The sequence below is a fragment of the Symphalangus syndactylus genome, chromosome 22, assembly GCF_028878055.3.
Source record: "Symphalangus syndactylus isolate Jambi chromosome 22, NHGRI_mSymSyn1-v2.1_pri, whole genome shotgun sequence".
In the NCBI taxonomy this organism is placed as follows: domain Eukaryota; kingdom Metazoa; phylum Chordata; class Mammalia; order Primates; family Hylobatidae; genus Symphalangus; species Symphalangus syndactylus.
Window position 1 is genome coordinate 50,372,993 of NC_072444.2, and position 16,048 is coordinate 50,389,040.

The window sequence follows — 16,048 nt, forward strand, 5'->3', positions numbered from 1 at the left end:
AATAAGGTGGAGATTTTAGATCGATTAGATAGGTAAGTGGATGGATGGATAGATGATGATGATAGATAGATGATAGATAGATAGATAGATAGATAGGTAGATAGATAGATAGATAATAGTAGATGATAGATGATAAAGGATAGATGATAGACAGTAGATGATAGATAAATAGATGAAAGGTAAATAGATAATAGATAGATGACAGTAGATGATAGATAACAGATATATAAATAGATAATAGATGTAGATAGGTAGATAGATAGCAGGTATACAAATAGATAGATAATAGATGTAGATAGGTAGATAGATAGATAACAGGTATATAAATAGATAGATGATAGATAACAGGTATATAAATAGAGAGATGATAGATATAGATAGATAGATTTATTACAGGGAATTGGCTTACACCCATTGTGGGGGTTAGTTAAGTGTCTCCATGTCTGTTGCTAGATCTTGATGCCCCCAAGGCAGCAGTCAGGAAGGGAAGACCACGAGCAGGCTGGAACCCCAAGAGCACGATGGACTAGAACCCCACAGGATGGACTGAAACCTGTGTCCATTCTTGTTACCTCTGACCTTGGTGACAAGGGAACCTGGCAGAAGCTGGGGCCCCTCATCTAACACACGCTCATGTGACCCAGCTGCTGCTTCACACCAGTGAGGCAAGTCAGCAGATCAGCACTCTGTGTGCTACACAGCAGTGGCTGCCTTCCTTCCTCCCTCCAATTCTCTCCCAAGAGAACATCCCTTATAGCCCATCCTAATCAGAAATGTGCAAGAAAAAGAATTCTGGGAGACAGAGTTCACAAAGCTATCACAGTGTGGTTATGATTCATTTCTTGTGTAAAAAAATCATTAAAAGAAAGTTTGGGGGAAAAAACTATCATTCTGAAATTTCCTTAGCAAATGGAGATTATCACCAAATAAATGACTGATTTTCTAACGTGCATCTCGCAGGTCATTAATTCAGAATTAGATACAGCCATGGATTTTTAGCTCCCTTAGGTTGGGCCTGGGTCTCCTTCTCCTGTAACCTCCATACACACAGGCTGTACAGGCTCTGGTCAAAGGCGGGCTGATAAAGTGTGTTAAAGTGGCCTTATTTATTCATCAGGGCTGGTATGCAAGTTTGTCTCATTTCATCTCCATACCAACATTTTGAGAGAGACACTAGGTCCCCGTTTTACGTATGGGAAACTGAGGCACAGAGAGAGGCTAGTAATTTGCTCAAGCCTACATAGCCAGTAGGTAGTATAGCCAAGATTTGAACCCAGGCAGTCTGCCTCCAGCGCCTGAAGCCAGACCACACCATACACTGCCTCTGAGATTGAGCACATGATGCTTGTCGTTTTATAAGACTTGCCTTAAGGTGTACTGAGGGATTGTGAGCAGAAACTGTCAGGGCCAGAAATGTGGTCCATTTTCACATTTGTCCCTGGAAAACTGAAACAACTGACCCTGATGACAAGGCAGTCAGTGAATGTCTGTGATCCCTTAGCCCAGCGTGCTGTGTGCTGGGGATTACCAATTGCCTCCCTAGTTTGGTAATATTCCTTACCTAATTCTTCAGTAATAGAACTCTCAGTTTTGGGTTGAGCATATGGTTGCCTATAAAATAGGCTATTTCCCAGCAGCCTTTCTAGGTGGACATAGGTGAGGCCATGCGGTTGAGTTCTGACTAGTGGGATACTAGAGGAAGTGTGCAAATTCTGATGCATTCTTAGAAGGAAGCGGCATGCTCTTCTGCTGTCAGGTCTTGCTTCTGGAGAAAGGAGCAGGCTGAAATGCAAACGTAATGGCTGGAGCTCCAGCAGCCATTTTGGACCCCAGGAAGTGCCTTGGTCGAATGGGAGTCACACATGGGAGCAACAAGTAGAAGGAATATGGGTCCCTCACACTACGGAGCACCACACCAGCCCTGGACTGACTACTTCTGGACTTCAAGAGCATGAGGAAAAATAAACTGTTTTGTGTATGTGCTTACTACTCAAAGTATGCTCCAAGGACCAACAGCAATGGCATCTCCTGGGAGCTTGTTAAAAATGTACAATCTTGGGTCGCACTCACACCTACTAAATCAATATCTACAGCTTAATAAGCTCCCCAGTGATTTGCATGAACATTAGAGTTTGAGAAACACTGATTTAAGCCACTGTTATTGGCTGAACCTAATTCTAACTGACCGTGGCCATGACAGCCCTGCTGATTCTGGCAACTTGAGTCTCTCCTGTTATTCTTAGAGTCTATTGAGGCTGTGGCTTCTGAGGAAGCCACCCATGACTCAGGGGAGCCATTCTTCTGACAGTCCTTTCCTCATCCTGATCTTGCTGTACAGGGCTCTGCGTGAAGAATGGACCCATTGAAAGCATTGGGAGAAATCAGGAGTCCCGAGGCTGTGTGTGGGTGTCTGTGCACGAGTGGCTCTGTGTGGGCCTGCATGTGTGTGTGGAGAGGCTGGAGAGAGGAAGGGTGTGTGTTTACCCACTAGTTGTGTCTGCCAATCTGTAAGGAAATAAGAAGACAAGATGGGGACATCCAGCCTATGGAGAAATATGATTAAAATCAGATTGGCTCTGTGGTGAGCGCCTAACTGCAAGAATTCTGTGAAGCTAGGCATCTGGGAAGGTGCCATCATGAGAAACAGAACTGGGGACCTAAGTGGAGCGGGGCAGGGATGCTGGCCCCTTCTGAGGATGGAGGCCATGTGGGCTGAGAGGCTGATGCTCCCCATCCATGGCTATGGGACGGCTATCCACTGGCGCAGATCATGGATGTTAACATGCGGCCAGAGGGTAGGTGCAGAGCATGGTTTGTGTGTGCTGGCCAATGTTGCCGTTGTCACTGTTGTTTCTACATCTCTCTCACCCTCCTTTGTCCCTCTTAGAAGAATTCCTTATGCCTGATAGCCAGAAAGGCCCCCGGTTCCCAGAAATGTGGGAGGCGGTGAGGCTGGTGCTGTTTGTTTTCTTGCTGCTGGCAGCTATGCCAGCCTCCCCTTCTCTCTAGGAAGGGAGGGTAGCAGCCAGGGACCCAAGAGGTTATGTCATGCGACTGGCAGGTGTGGCAGCTGACCAAGGGGTTCTGGGATGGGTGCTTGTTTTCATGGGCAGTGATCGTAGTCACTTTGCTGGACAAACACACCCCCTGGACTCTGGCCCAGAAAAGCAATGAATAGCCAGGTGGGAAGGGCCAGCCCGCACCTGGAGGCCCACCCCCTGGGCAGATTCACAGTTATAAATAATTGCAAGGCACTTTTCTGCCATAGAGGAAGTTGCTGTGTGACTTTGGGCAACTTACTTAATCTCTCTGGGCCTCAGTGTCCTCACCTGTAAGATGAAGATGATAATGTCTCCTTCTGGAGTTGTGAGGAGAACTTGAATTAGTAGATGTGAAGCTCCTAGAGAGGTGACTGGCAACGGTAATCTTGGCAGTTTCTCCCAGCTGTTATTGATCACCGCTATTATTACTATTATTGCTAATATTCTTATTACAGCTAGTTCAGGGTCCTAGAGAAGTTGGAGGAGGGGCCTTCCATGTAGAGGGGCAGAGGGAAGGTAACGCTTTCCAGTGGGGCTGAAGAGAAGCAGAAGTTTGCCAGGCAGAGAGAGGGGAGAGCACTGAGGTCCAGGGGATGGATGACATCTGCCAAGGCACGGAGGAACGAAGTTGTGGATTGGGAGGAAATCAGGCATGGCAGGGATAGAAAGGTCAAGGGCAGGCCAGAATTGTGGGCGGGGCCTCATCCAGAACCTCTCTCTTTGGATTTTCCAGATGGCCCAGCCTGGAGCCCTCTGCCCTCCTCAGCTGCACACGCCCTTGGTGAGGACTCTCTCATGGTCTGGCTGCCCCTTGCCCTGTGCCTGCCTGGACCGAGAGCTCCAGAGGGCTCAGTGCTGCCGACCCTTTGTGGTCTGATTCTCTGCTGCAGCACAGGGCCTTGACGCCGGATACCTCCATGAGGTTTTGTTAAATAAATCAGTGACTCTCCCTCTCGGTCCTGCCAATCCCCCAACATCTCCCCACCACCTGCAATGCCCTGTCTACTTCCTCGGTTGCCCCAAATTTTCTAATTCTTTGGGACTCAACTGTCCTTTGCACAACATCCTCCGAGACGGCTCCAGATTCTCTCTGACCTCCTGTCCTCTCCTGTTCCATACCTGCTCTGAGCCTGGGCCTGCCCCAGGCTGCCCATGAGCACTTCCTTCCTTGTGTGGGCCCTGCGGAGAGTGGAAGGCTGGGTGACAGCATCGGGCAGAGGAAGAAGCCTGCAGCCCTGGGGCCCTGCCTGTGCAGCTCCTGTCCCCCCACCCCAGACTAAGCTTAAAGACCAGAAGGGCTAGAAGCTGGTGGGCACAAGGTATTACTTTCCTTACAGCCCAGCGTCACTGTGCTTCAACACTGAGGCCTTGTTTGCATCCTCAAGCATTGACTACAGGTGGCTGTGGTCACAGTCCTGTTGCCGACTGCTGGGGCCCATCTGGGGCATTTGGCCATGCAACCTGGGCGTGTGCCAAAGGGGAGCATGCAGAGTTCTCCCAACCCACCAATTTCTGACTTATTCCTGTGCTTCGTGGGTAAGGTGTTTTGTTTTGCTTTCAAATCCACCTGTGCTGGACTAATAACCCATAAAGAGGACAAGAACCTTGCCTCAGCTAACAACCTGCCGGGCTGAAAACAGCAGCCTCTGCAGGACTAACTTGCTTGCTTCTTCTGATGGACAGGCAAGTTTGTGCTGTGAGGACTGGGTGGTCTCAGGACAGGGCTTTGCCATCTGGTTGCTGTCACCAAGAGTGGGAGTGCTGTCATCGAGCTATGAGTCGGCAAGTCAGTGTCCCCTTCTCTCCTCTCTGCACTGGCGGCAAGACCCAGAGTCACAGTGGATGCTCACAGGGGAGCTGGGATCCCAGCACTCACTCCTCATAGTTTCCCCTTCCGTCGAGGGCTGTGGGAAGCAGCATCCACCTGGGCAGGCTGCATTCCTGATGAGCCGAGATGGAGTTTCCGCCAGGAGGTTCCATCTAGAGGGGCTGCACGCTGAAGCCCATCATTGTATGCAGGGCAACTTACTTGAATGTTGAATCCTTAACAACATGGCAAGTGGATCAAATAGTTTTTGGTTATTAAAAGACACCTGGCTGGTTGAAACCTTCCATCCCAAATGCAGCATCCCTTCCTTCACTCCCCCACTCAGATTTGACCCCATAGTGGGGAGGGCCTGAAGTAAGATGGGAGGATGTGGTCTCTTCTGAGACGTACGGTCCCTCCCACCCCATCCTGCTTCCTGAACATGGCTACTGTACGGATGGGGCAGGAGAGAAAATGCTGTGTCCCGGGACCTTGGTCCATGCCGGTGATTGGAGGCCTCCCCACTGCAGTCTGTGGCTGGCACAAGCCCACGTGCTCCCTTCATCCCCATGGACAGGTGTTCTTCTTCACCTCAGGACCCTCTCTCACTGATATCCTCCCCCAAAGGGACAATCATGTGTGGTCCCCATTCCTGGCCTCCACCCTGGCCCTGTCTAGGTGGGATGCCTCCTCACCCGGGCAGCCCACAGCTCTAGCCACTCTGACGCTGGCGCTTCTGCAGGTGGAGTTGTGGAGCCCCTGGGATCTTCCTCCACGCCTGGCCAGAGCTGTATGGGTTTGGGACAATGCGGGGACTTCCCACACTCCCCTCAGCCCTCAACCTGCAGGGGGTTCTCTGTTCAGCTACTGAGATTACACTCATGGAGCTTCCAGCTTCAGAAAACTCCAAAGGGGAAGAAGGCGCCGTGGTTATGCCCATGGCCTCCTGAAATGCTGGGGCCATGGCCAGCTCTCACAGGAGGCCCTTCACCCTGCTCCACGCTGATGAACAGCCAGCATGGAACTGCAAGTGGGGAACAGGGCGCCGATGACTCCCTTGGCAACCTGCATCATTTGGCCTGGCTCAATGCTATGGTCAGGGGCAGGGCAGGTGGGGAAGTGGCCCCCCTCTTCCCAGGGAAAGGAGGGGCAAGCTCTCACCACAAAACCTTTCCTTCCACAAGCCACCCTCATTCCTGCTCCCTGCCCCATCTTCAGTTGCTGTCCTGAGTGATGGGGCTGAGCAGAGGCAGATGACGATAGCAGGCCGCAGCTCTATTTCTGGCAGGAGGAGCCTGGCTTCCGTGTTCTGCCCCTCTCTTCACACTACGGGGCATTTAGTGCCTCCTCGAGTTCACCTATGGACTCAGTTACCAATTCCTGAGCACCAGGAAAGGTCCGCCTGGATGCGGCATTCAGCAAGATTTGCTGAGTCACCAGGCAGGACACTACAACAGGACATACTATAGACAGGTCATTTTGTATTATACCCAGCTAAGTTTTCAATAACTTTCACTAACACTTTCTCTTTTGATCCTCTTCACCGCCCTGTGAGATAAAGTCTCAGTGCTGTCATCAGTCCTTGGGTAGGTGTAAACAGTTAACTAGCGTGCCTGAACTTCAGCGGCCTCATCTATTGGCCGGGGCCAACAGAACCCATCACACACTGGTGTTGAGAGAATTCACTACAAAGAGGTATGCAAGGGCTTAGCATGGAAGCCTCAAAATGACCATGGAGGCACAGTGAGTGCATCTGGGACAGGGCAGGGCTGGGGAAGAGGCAGAGTGGGGAAGCAGGAGAGCTGGAAGGGGTGAGGTGGCAGGAGTGTGGCTCGGGGACCAGGCACACATGGACTTCAATCCCACTTTGTCACTTATTAGTTGTGTGATAAGAGGCACGTCACTTAAATCCTTTAATCATTAGTTTCCACTTCTGCAAAGTGGGCACACCAGCATTTACCTCCCCGCTGCTGCTCCTGTAGCTTTGCCCTTGTCACTAGGCAGCATGCCATCTACCTAGTGTGAAAATTTACCTTGTCACTAGATGACATGCCATCTACCTAGTGTCACTTGACAAAACCTGGGAGTCACTTTGGAAATCTTCTTCTCCTCACACCCCACATCCACCAGCAATCCTGTCAATTCTATTTCTAAGCACCTTCTAAGCCAAATGGCTTGCAAGCGAGTAAAATTGACTGTATCGGGGTCATTTCCAGAGATGCAGGTTCACTGTGCAGCCTTGGCCAGCTGGGAGCCTTTCTTGTCTTTCCCTCTGCTGGGTGATGGAAACCTGGACACAGGCGTGGCCTACATTGAAACACCAGAAATTCTTTATAAAATTATAGTTCTGAAGTGAAGTTATTATGCGTGAACCTCTCTCTAATTTTGTTCCCCAAGAGGACACAACTTTCACTAGAACTACATTGGTGAGGAGAGTGCTGGCCCCATTGGGAAGCAGGATAATGGCCTTTCTCTGAGGGCCGGAGATGCAGGTCAGAGAGAGTGTGGTGGAAACAGGCTCCTGATTTCAAGATGGAAGATCCTAGAGGGGTAGAGACAAGCAATGGTGCGTGACCGCCAGAGACAGCAGCAGAGAACATCAGATGGAACCATCACAGAGAGTTGGGCTGGAGTGATAATGGTCTGCCCCACGGGGATCTTGGTTATGGCTCTTTGGGTTTAGGAACCTAAAGACTGAAGTAGATAGGTAGTCTACTAAGGTTCCTTTGGATTTGACTGGAGTCATCGCAATAGAAAATCATGGCTTTTCAACCAATCCCTAGGTAGGCTTGATTCAATTCACAGATTCAGTCCCCCCAGGAATAAATCCATTGGCCTTAAGGCAGGACCTTGTAATAACATGAATCTTTCTCCAGGTCTATCACAGAGTGACCCGGGCCATTTGTCAGATAATTCTGCACTGGAGAAAGAACTGTTGAACATTGGTTCTGAGCTAAGACTAATTCCTGGAAACTTAAAACATCACTGTGGTCTACCAGTCAGAGGATTTTGGCTAAGGGGTTTTGGCTCAATTCACCTCACTGAAGACAATGAGAACCCAAGCCCATCCCATGTTTATTTTCCATTTTCACATGAGTAGTTGGAAATGCTTAGAAATTGACAGAATCTCTACACTGACTCCGTGATTTGTGGAATAATGGCTATCATAGGCCTAGTATAGTACTGGGATGGGCCAAATGGAAGCCTCTGGAATTCTGCCTCCCTACCAAGTTATTAGTCCATACAGTTCCATATCCTTTGGGGAATTTCAGATATTAGCGCCAACATAAAATATTTGAAAAAAGTGCAAGAGTGGTGATTCTTATTTTATTCTCATATAACTCGCCTGTTTAGTTGATATAGAAGACAGGTGGATCTTGGAGAGCAACCACAGATTATTGTAAATGTATTCAAGTGGTGACCTCAATTGCAGCTGTTATTTTAAGATGAGGAATCTTTACACATTTACACAGCCCACGGCATCACAGTTGATCATTTAAAGAAAATTCATATGAACATAAAAGCATCAGGAATTCAGTAGTTTGATTTACACAGCTCATGGCATCATAGTTGGTCATTTAAAGAAAATTCCTATGAACATAAAAAGCTTCAGGCATTCAGTAGTTTGATTTCACCTGGAAAGGATAGCAGTACATCTTCATGATCTGCCCTCCGATTACATCAGGCTTCTGGCTTTGTGGCACAGTTCACTGTAATTGTCTCACCATCTCCCATGATGCAATGTTCATCTCCTACATTGCAGGCATCAAGCTAGGAAACCAGGGAAAGTAGAAAGTACATGTACTTACATGCCTTTGTAAGGCATATGTGTGATGTAAGATAGGTGATAAACTCCATACAAATACAGGGCCACCTCACTGAAGTTTCTGGGATTCTGGTGGTCTGGGACATATTGGGATATTTGCTCCAAAGTGAAGAAGTTGTTCCACTTTATCCCCTTGTACAAAAAGGAGGCATGAGGCTTTGTGAACCCCTCTACACTTTGTAAGGAGCACACCCTGTTTGGTTGTGTTGTGTTCTTCCGACTCGTTTATGAGTAAGCCATAAGACTCCCCGGTCTGGGTGGGGCTCTCAGCAAGAGAAAGCTCTTAAGCTGGCCAAGGCTATAAGCAGCTCTGCCCCTTTGGCCTTATAACCCAATAGATCCAGTGGTGCTAAGTTTCTTTAGTAGGTCTGGGTGTTGAAAGCACTGACAGAAAATTGTAACTTAAACCCTAAGATTTCAGAGCAAAGCTCTGATCTGTTCAGTAAGCACTTATTCTTTTGTCAATTAGCTCCTGGGAGAATACTGGGCCCAAAGAGAGAAACTGACTACCTGACCAAAAGATGACAGATGACAGATGACAGAGAGACCTTGTGCCTCCCCTTATTTGCTGGGTGTTATCAGCTCTGCCAAACAGTAAGACTGAGCATGCCTGCAGCATTCCATCACTACCTAAGAGGGATCTAAACAGGACTGCACCCTGTACCTGGCATATCTAGAACCAGAGTCAGAGGTGGACTGGTAAATATTTAACAACCAGCTCTCTGGGGGCTCCAGCACTCATCTGTGGTGTTTGCAGATTTCCATGGTGTAAATACTCCCATTGTAGCTGATTTCAAGCTACGGACACAGAACTGGGAAGAGACTTCACCATCAGTTGTCATGAGCCACAGCAAGCTGGCTCCAGCACACCACTGCCCAGAGCGGCTCATGTTTTCACATCCCTTCCATTATATACAGGAGTCTCAGAAAGTCATCATGAAATGAAGTCGATAATAATAATGGCTAGCAAAGAGGTATAGACGGTGGAAGTTTTCTTTCATTGAACTTTCTATATGTAATATATATGTTATGCCGGTTAAACATTTTCTTAAATAAAAAGTAAAATTAATATGCAGTATGAAAGACAGATCATGAATTAATACTTTTAAGTAAAAATTTTTTTTGAAAAAGGGAAGAATCTTTTTAAAAAAACATTGGTCTGTGACAGTAATCAAGAACACCACAGATTTTTATTTTGAGCTTTAACTTCTGCAAGTTTGTGAAAGACTTCATCAAAATTGATCTTCTTTGAATATTAATATTCAGTGAACACTATAGCCAGATTTGGCATTCTATCTTTGTTCATAGTTGATTAACAAACATTTTTATTAATCTCAATATCAAAAAATTTGTACACATGAAGCAAGATACAAACAGTTTTGTAAATAAAGTCTTATTGGACCATAGACGCATACAATCACTTATGTTTTAATGCGGCTGCTTTTATGCTGCGATGGCAGAGTTGAGTGTTTGTAATAGAGGCCATATTGCCTGCCTGCCGTATTTATTATCTAGCCCATTAAGAAAGAGTTTGCTAATGCCAGCTTATATGATGAAAAATAAAAAGTGATTTGCATTTAATGTGTACAAAATTTGAATTTATTTTTATCAAAACTCCTAAATTATGGTAAATAGAATCAAAACATTTAAAAATTTATGTTTTCAATAAAAATCTTCTTTAAAATATTTACAATTCTCTGTGACAATTGAAAGAGAAAATATAATCATAATTAATGGATAGCAAAATCTTAAAATTGTTTAAATAAAGCTGAAGTTTTTAATTTAATTTTTTGAAAATTTAGGAAAATCACATTAAATGATTTTACAAAACAAAGATTATCCACAATTCTGGCATTCTGCATGCATCTAGTCACTAACAGAAAGCACTGGTATTACACTTCATCATATTCTTCTTCTTTTTCTTTTTTTTTTTTTGAGACGAAGTCTCGCTCTGTCGCTTGGCTAGAGTACAGTGGCATGATCTCGGCTCACTGTAACCTCCGCCTCCCGGGTTCAAGCGATTCTCCTGCCTCAGTCTCCTGAGTAGCTGAGACTACAGGCACCTGCCGCCACGCCCAGCTAATTTTTGTATTTTTAGTAGAGACGGGGTTTTACCATGTTGGCCAGGATGGTATCGATCTCTTGACCTCGTGATCTGCCTGCCTCAGCCTCCCAAAGTGCTAGGATTACAGGTGTGAGCCACTGCACCCAGCCTCATCATATTACTTCTAATGTAGACCTACATATATACTAATTGAAGAGTAAAACGAATTGTTTAATATTGCAATATATTTCTCAACTGCTCATGCAAAATATCTACTCCACCATTGTGAAAGATACGCTAATTATCAGGTGCCTTCAGAGTCATGAATTGGAACAGGAAGAGAAGGAAATAGATGCTCAGTGTTACTAGGAAACAGTATTTTGTTACTAAACATAAGTCATTAAAAATCTATTGCATTTATGCTGAGAGGATTTAACAAGTGAAACAGTTTGTATTTTCTCTTAGGGAAGAGCTTCCACCATGCAAATTCTCCTTCCCTCTGGAAGCAGTGTCTGCCTGACATCTGCAGAGGTATAACTCACAAATTTTCTGGCATTCAGATGCCTTTTGTGTTGAGGACATTAAACAAGAGATATAGAAATGGATTTCCCTGGGGCCTGAGCAGTGCCAGTCATGAGAATGGATGTTTACCCTTGTTATCTACCAGCATCAAGGCCTGGATCCTGTGTGTTTTTAAGAAGTGTGTGGGGACGGGCATGTTGGCTCACGCCTGTAATCCCAGCACTTTGGGGGGCTGAGGAGGGCAGATCACCTGAGGTTGAGAGTTCGAGACCAGCCTGACCAACAAGAAGAAACCCCCATCTCTACTAAAAATACAAAATTAGCCAAACATGGTGGCACCTGCCTGTAATCCCAGCTACTCGGGAGGCTGAGGCAGGAGAATCGCTTGAACCCAGGAGGCAGAGGTTGTAGTGAGCCGAGATCGTGCCATTGCACTCCAGCCTGGGCAACAAGAGCGAAACTCTGTCTCAAAAAAGAAGAAAAATTTAAAAAGATGTGTGTGTGTGTGTGTGTGTGTGTGTGTTCATAATATGCAGGGCCCTCTGAAGCCTGCAGCCGGGGCAGCAGCCCCTCTTGCTGGGTCTAAGGGTGGTATGTACATCCCCCACATGGTAACTGCCCATGATCACAGTGTTGGGCTGTGAGCAGTCATGCTGCCACAGGGAACCTGGCCCCAGGAAACGATTCATTTAAGGAGACACTTGACCCAAGTTGCCCAACATGCTCTCTCTCTCTTAGGAATTTGGAACTGTAACAGAGGGACTAAAAGCCAAATGGAGCTCATGCCAGGGTTCTGGATGAAAGGCAATCCATTTCCACCTCTGAGATCCTCCGAGCTGTCCTGGACAATCTTGGATTCTGTTCTTCTGGGATTTTGAGTTCCTTCAGGCCTCTCAGTATCTTTCTAATAAAGTTTTTTTCTTTTGCTGGTTTGGCCTCTATTACTTGAAATCAGAAGAACTGTAACTAACACATCATGGAAGGAATTATCTGCATGCCCAAATCGTAAGGTGGGGTTGTGCATAAGCCAGCCTGTGAAGAAAGCCTCTGTCCGACATCTGTAGAGGTGGCCACTTTTTGGGGCCACTCTGTGGTCACAGTGTCCACACTCTGTAAGAAGTGGAGTCCACACCCACATTCTATAAGGAGTAGAGTCTATCTGACTCCAGGAGACCAGGGCTCAAGCCCAGCCTGAAATTCACTTGCCCAAGGTCCTGGCTCCACTACTCACCTGTGGTGTGACCTTGGGCAAGTGAACTTTTCGGAGCCTCAGTTTCTTCCTCTGAAAAATGGCACCATGCCTCACAGGGGTTAGGTATCTGGGAACTGCCAACCTATAGAGCATCTTTGCACGAATTAGAAAAAATTGCTCCTCTGGGCACAGGGCGTGGGGAGTGGACTGCAGGCTGGGCGCAAGCCCTGGCCCCCACCCCCAGCTCAGCTATGTGCTGGGGTGCAGTGCCCGCCCTGCAGTGGTGACACCTGTTTTGCAGGCCATCTGGGAGGTAAAGTACACAGAGCCTCTGTGAGCAATCACTGTGCTTCGCTCTTCCTTTCCTTTCCAGAGTCTCAGGCTAACTACAAACGACACAGAAAACCAGCTCACAAGCTGTGGATTTTGGGACAAAAGTAGTGAAACGATTATGGAGAGGAGTGCTGTGTGAAGCTCCCTAACAGCTGGTCTGGGCTCCACACCACGCCGAGTCATCATCTGTCTTCTTGATTCCTTCAGTACTTAGTTCATCATCTGGCCAGCTTCAGGGAACACCTGTGTCCAGGCTGGTTGTACTGGCTGGAGGAAACCCAGATGTGAAGCCTGATCCCAGCCCTCCTGAGAAGGGGACGCTGGAGGGGAAGGCAAGACCATTCATCATCTTCATAACGGTCGGTTTCTGCGTGTGTGCACCCCTTGAGGGCAGGGAGCCTTTCCAGTACTCTCTCCCAGCACGTCCTCACCCCAACTCATGAGACCAGTGGGATGGGGCCATTGATGCTGCCATTTTATAGCTGAGAAAACGAAGGCTCCTAGGACTGCGGCGAATGCCTGCTTCATAACAATACTCTCTGAAGCTGGGCCTGGAACTTGGTTTTGGTGAGCCCTGGGCTCCCTCCGTGCACCAATCGTCTCCAAGAGAGGAGAAGCTCCTGCTCTAGTCAGATGGCAAAGCCCGCCAGTGGGCCACCTTTGCTGGTAGGCAGGGCCCTGCATATGCAAACCGTCCTCTGTGAATAGGCCGCCTCCTTTGCTGTCGTCTGTCTCTCTTGGCACGGGAAGAGGGTCCGGGTTTATTCTCAGACTTTGTTTTGTTCCTCTGCATGCAAAGTGTGTGGGTTTGGGCATGGCTGGCCAAAGAGATTTGGATTCATGTTCGTGGGGAGATAGGATGCCTCCCCACTCCGCAGGACCAAAGTGCTTCCTCTGTCTCAGCTTTCCTGGAACTCTGCACCAGGCAATACTGGACGAGAGGCCAGTTTTTAGTGAAGTGGTTACTAGTTTCCTGCTTGGTATGTCACAGGTGGGGTTCCCTGGAAAGCAGCTGAGATAAAGATTTGCACTGGAGGTGTGTCCCCAGCCTCTGTACCTCAGTGCCATCAATCAGCCGTTGATGGGCCCCACTGAGGAAGGGGCGTGCTCTTGGGCAAGGGGGCTCTCTTCTGCCTGCAGGAAAAGGAGGGCGGGGGCGCTGGACACATCTTAGCAGCTGGGGAAATAAGTCCTCCATTCCTGAAGTGGGGTCCTGTGGCCACCTTGCTATTGGTCTTCTTCGTACACATCTCCTCAAGAGCCCCGAGGAGCGGCGGCAATTCGCAGAGCAGGAATCTTGCGTTGCTGGGTCCTCTGGCTAAATGCAGCACATGTTATCAGAACCTCCTGCTAACTCTGGACGGCGGGTGAGTGAGCACTTTAGGCCTTGGGCTTCGTGGGGCATGGGGATTTCAGGAAGGCCTGGGTGCTGGGATGAATTTGGGAGAGGCGATTGACCTGTGAGGGGGGCTGGGATGAGCGTAGGGAGGGGATGTACAGGGTCCTCCATCAGTCAGAAAGCCCTGCTGAGCAGGACAGGCCTGCTGGATGGGCGCCGGCGCACCTTTCTGCCCTCCCTCTCCTCTCAGGGAGACACAGGTTGCCGTTGTAGGGATGGGGACGGGCAATAGGTCACAGCCCTGGGGTGGCAGTGGGGAGAGCCAGGAGGGGCCAGATGCAGGGAAGGGGCCCAGCTATATCTGGGTGAGCTGGCCCTGCTGCAGCAGACCTTGGAGAGGCGTGGAGGGGCTGACCGTGGTGAGTGGGGCCAGCCTGTCTGAATTAGCACAGCCCGTTTCCTCTAGCGCAGGTTTTTCCACAGCGGAAGAAGATTCAGGATGGCGGGGAGCGGCTGATTGCCTTTGGGGTCCCTCCGTGACCAGAGCGTTTTCCAGCTCGTTGAACTGGAGCCATGCTGTGTGAAGTTTTCTCCTGACGCTCTGACGGATGCATAATGAATAGGGAATTTAATCCATATGCTGATGACTCCTCTACCCTGAACTCATCCGCATGCGCTCCTTAAGAGCCCTTTGATGTCCAGCAGGACGCACAGCCTTTTTATGAGATGTTTTATGCTCTCTCCCTGTACTCCCCACCCACCACTCGCCGGTTATGTTTGAGGAACGGTGGTTGTGTTTCTAAGAGTCTAAATAGACTCAGACCTTGAGAGACTCAAGTTCTAAATTTGAAGCTCGTGGGCTTCCCTTGGACTCCAGCCCTGGCAGCCCTTTCCCTTCCAGCCCGGGGCCTGGCGGCACAATTCCAGAGGCCTGGCTTTGCATGCACGGATGGCAGGCGGGGTGGGGCGGAGCTGGGGGAATCAGGGGCAAAGCTCTGGGCCTTTCTCCTCACCTTCAGGATGCTGCCAGCCCTGGGCACAGGCGGCGTGAGGGCGGTGAAGAAAGGAACTGGCCCTTGCCCTCCCTGCCCCAGTCTCTCTGCCATCAGCCACATCACCCATGCCATTCATTCCATTGGGCTAATGCATTTTCTCCCCCCATCTCCAATAGCATTGCAAATATGTATGATCTGCTCAATCCCGAACACTTATTACGGGCTCCTTTTTCAGCTGGGAGAAGTTTTTGGGCAATGGGACACAGGACGGCAAGTTTCCATGAGAGGACAGCAGTCCCTGCTGAGAAGAAGGGCGTTGGAGAGGGGAAAGAGAATATTGGAGGCTGAAAGCCAGTTCTAGGACCCCTAGCTGGCCCTGGGATTTTGGGGGTCTGGACTGGGCCTGGGAATCGGGGTGGGGGTGAGGGTAGGACCAACTCAGGTTGCAGAAGATAGAGCCTCCAAACTAGAGTGGCCATGCTCAGAAGTGAAGACAAGTCTGGGGTGCGTGTGTGTGTGCACGCACGCGTGTGCTGGGGCAGAGGGCGTTTTCCTGAGCTTTGAGTATGGACTGAAGTCACTTTTAGTAGCCGATTAGCACTTTGACCCTGGGGAGGATGGCAGCTGTTAAATGCTGGGGCCCAGAGTGGCACCAAGAATCTACTTCGAAGAGGGAGCAGGGAAGGCTGTCAGAGAAGAGAGAGTTTTGGTCTGAAGTTTGGAGATGTAGGGGTTCTCTGGGGATACAGGGGTGAAGAAAGAGAAGGGGGAGGAAAAGGAGACCCAGAGATGTGCAGTAGGTGTTTTGGGGGTGGCTTATGCAGTGGAGAAGGTGTTCTATGCTTCAGCTAAGAGAACTGTGTGTCCTGGTGCCACGGAGGCGGGTCACACCTGTTGCACAGAAGACCGACACCTGGAATTACTTTAGCTCATTTCCACCTGGTTTTCA